This window comes from Mus pahari, chromosome 17, assembly GCF_900095145.1.
Source record: "Mus pahari chromosome 17, PAHARI_EIJ_v1.1, whole genome shotgun sequence".
Taxonomy (NCBI): domain Eukaryota; kingdom Metazoa; phylum Chordata; class Mammalia; order Rodentia; family Muridae; genus Mus; species Mus pahari.
Window position 1 is genome coordinate 42,039,739 of NC_034606.1, and position 4,182 is coordinate 42,043,920.

A 4,182-nucleotide genomic window follows, 5' to 3' on the forward strand; every position below is an offset into this window, starting at 1 on the left:
TGGCCCAGGGAGCTGGCCTCCTTCCCTTTCCCTCTCTATGGCCCCCACTCCATGTGTCACCTGGGTGAGCCAGGCCCCCTCCACAATCCCACATCCCAGGGGTTGCCCATTCCTCTGCTTCTCTGAGGATAGCCCCCCTCCTCCACCTTCCAGCCTCCAGTAGAGGCTCAGCCTTCTTACTTCTCTGGTTTGGGTGTAGCCAGTCTAGACCAGTAGAGCCCCATTTTCACTCTGTAAGTATCTTAGAACCTGGATTAGAGATTCATGGGTGCAAAGCACAGGTCTCTCTCCAGAAGCAAGAGACCATTTACTCTGCGCCAAGCATGAGAGAGCAGTGTTGGAAGCAGGGGCTTATGTTATACATACATGCATGTACACATACACGCATGTACATGTGACACTATTCCCTGTGGAATGGTTATATGAACCGTTAGTCTGTTTTCTTGGGGATTTGTTTGTTCGTTTGTTTGTTTTGTTCTGTTTTGTTTAAAAGATAGGGCCTCATGTAGCCCAGGCTAGCCCAGGGTCTCATGTAGCCCAAGCTAGCTCTGAACTCCTTGTGAATCCAAATGCTGAGATTACAAACATCCACCACTACACATGTCCTCTGTGAACTTTTTATAGTCAGACAACAAACTAAAATAATAAGGCACTTAACAAATATAGTGGTGAGGGTGGCAGGTTAAGGGGACCCTGGATTTCAAATGCTTGCTGAAAACATTCTTAGAGTTGGGGCTGTTGGGAATGAATGGTTTCTTTCTTTCTTTTTTCTTTTTTTTTTTTCTAGACAGGGTTTCTCTGTATAGCCCTGGCTGTCCTGGAACTCACTCTGTAGACCAAGCTGGCCTCGAACTCAGAAATCCACCTGCCTCTGCCTCCGGAGTGCTGGGATTAAAGGCGTGCGCCACCACGCCCGGCTGAATGGTTTTCACTTGATGGTAGAAAGATAATGATTTTAAATGGTGAGAAATGGGTAAGTAAAGGTACGGAAGATAGCCCAAGATGACGCTGGCTTTGGATCTGCAACACTCCAACTCTCCGTAACCACAGGGCTCTAACCAGTCAGTCTGTCTGTAGAATCTTTCTCATAGAGACCTTACACAGATTCCACAAACGCACCCTGCTCACTGCACACCGGAGTGTACCCTCTCCCTCCTCCCAGAGCCCTTCCTCTGGGGCAAGCATTTTTATCTAGTCCCTGCTTTTACACATGAAGAAACAGAGGCACAGAAAGGTTAGGGACTTTGTTCAAAGTCAGCTAGCAAGTTCCCATCAGAGAGCCCAAGCAAGGAGTCGGTGTCCACATCTGTGCTCTGTGGCTCGGAGATGTCTGATCTCAGTTCCTCCCCCCCCCCCTCCTCATCTTCCTGGCAGCACTAATAAGTACCAGACCTGGACGTTCTGAAAGCTTATTTTGGTGTTTGGATCCCATCCAGGGTCTCAGGGTCCTGAATGAAATGGTTGCTTTCCCAGCGACTGTCAACTGGGGGACCTGCTGCCATCTAGTGGCATCTGGAAGAAATGCTGCTACCCGTGGCGCTCCTTCCACCACTCACAAACTTGTGTGCTTGTGTCTGTTTGTGCTCACTGCTTCTGGCCCGGAAGACAGGAGATGCTTTCCACATTGTTAAAAGACGAGTCGTTCACACTCCGGCTCCCAGGGTCGCAAAGTCATTCTTGCGAGGCAGAGGTTGTGGAAGGACCGTCAGGCTGTGTCTGGCTTGGGAAGTGGCCTGTGGGCAGAGGGGACCGTTGGCTGAGATGAGAGTAAAAGGGAGCATTGTGCATGGGTACTGAGGAGGGTGAGCCCTGTGGAGGGAGGACTTGAGGGTGCAGAATTGACTGTGTGAGACTCAGTGGTTGGATAGGCCTCCGGTGGCTGAGGAGGGGCGTATGGCTCCTGGATTTTCTAATGTGATAGAGGGAAGGTCGCTTTAGTAGGTGTGTGAATGGCTGTGCAGGCAGCTCAGCTGGGCCATGAGGCTGGAGAGCCACACGGCTGCCTTTGGTGCCATCCTAAACCATTTCTGCCACTCAAAGAAAGAGTGGTTACCTCGTTTCTTCCATTTGTAAATGAGAACTTTTCCATTTGTGAAATGAGAACATTCTTTCTCAAGTGCCATCCTGAAATTGTGTGTGTGTGTGTGCATGTGTCTACGTGTGTCTATGTGTCTATTTGTATGTGTCTGTGTGACTATGTGTGTGTTTGTGTTTGTGTGAATATGTGTGTATGCATATGTATGTATGTGTGTCTATGTGTAGTATGTGCCTTGTATATGTATTTATCTATGTGTCTGTGTGTATATATGTGTATGTGTTTGTGTGTTTCTTTGTGCATGCCTGTATGAGTATGCATGTGTATGTGTGTGTATGTGTATGTTCCTGTGTGTGTCTATGTATCTTTCTGTGTATGTCTCTGTGCCTGTGTGTGTTCATGTCTTTGTGTATGTATGTGTCTGTGTCTGTGTGTGTATGTATCTGTGTGTGTATATATGTGTGTATGTCTGTGTGTACCTGTATAGATGTCTGTGTGGGCAATTTGTGTGTGTATGTCTTGTGTCTGTGTGTACATATATGTGTGTGTACATATATGTGTGTCTATGTGTCTTTGTGTGTATGCATCTGTGTGTGTATATATATATATGTGTGTGTGTGTATGTCTGTGTGTACCTGTATAGATGTCTGTGTGTGCATATTTGTGTGTGTATGTCTTGTGTCTGTGTCTGTATGTGTGTGTGTGCCTGTCTGCAAGCATGCATGTGGCACCCAGAGGAGGACATCCAAAGGGTGACCTGCTCTATCACTCTCCATTTTATCCCTTCAGCTGAGGTCTTTCACTGAGCCTGGAGCCTGTTGCTTTCCAGTTGGGCTAGGCTTGCCAGCAAGCGCCCATTGTCAGCCTGTCTCTGTAGCCCAGCTCCCATGCCCGGCACTGGGGTCCCAAGCACACACGGTCATGCCTAACTTTCTCTAAGTGCTGGGGTTTAGAATGCATGGCCTCATGTTTGTATAACAGCCAAGCTTATCTACAGCACCCCATCACAAGTGCTAAAACAGGGAGTGGATGTAAACACGAAGGGCCTGGTATGTAGGAGGTACTCTATAGCACACTGTAATATAAGGAACTGAGAAGTCATGAGAGACTGATCTGTCCCATGAACACATACGTACATGTGCATCATACACACACACACACACACACACACACACACACATATATATATATGTGTATGTGGTATGTGTATCCTAGGGGGGGGGGGTCACGCATGTCCTGAACTCCACACAGAAAAACTTTGTGAAGTTAGTTCTCTCCTTCCACCATTGTGTGGGTTCCAGGAAAGGAACTTTGGCCATCAGGCCTGTATGTAAATGCCTTTACCCACTGAGCCATTTTGCTGGCCCAGTTGGAGGTTTTTATGAGCAGAAAGAGGAAAGGATGTGTGAGGAAGAAAATTCTGGAATGTGCTACATTTAGCTATGTGGGCTTGGCGGGTGCCAGGGAGAAGAGCGAGAGAATTAATCAGACAAAACCAGAAAGGATCGTCTTACAGGCCTGACTGGGCTCTGTGACCCTGCCTTAGATCCTGACAGCTGACCACCAGAGCCGCTTGTCCTATTTCTGTCTGAGCTTTCCAGACAGTCTAGGCAGATCAGAAGCAAGCACCACTTCTGATGGACTGCCCCTCACCCACAACTTTCCTCTGTTTGTTCTATCTCCCTATAGGTACCACAGGTTCACTGTCACTAACACAGCCCCTGCCCCCAATTTCCCTATAAAAATACCCTTAGCTCTGGGCTCAGCAGACACCACCCTCTCTGCTGCTGTGAACTGTGGGGACCTGTCCCACGGTTATATTTCTGGATAACACCTAAAAAGTCCCAATAAGTCCTGTTATTTCAGATATCTTTTTGAAAAGTTTTGACTCACCCACTATCCTCCAGCACTAAAACTAAAGCACCCAGGGTTGTGGGTAGGGACTGGGCTTGGTTGTAGGTGACACCAAACTTCAAATAATAGAGTCCCAGAAGACAGTATTAAAGCCCGGCAGTGGTGGTGCACACCTTTAATCCCAGCACTTGGGAGGCAGAGGCAGGCAGATTTCTGAGTTCGAGGCCAGCCTGGTCTGCAGAGTGAGTTCCAGGACAGCCTGGGCTATACAGAGAAACCCTGTCTCAAACAAA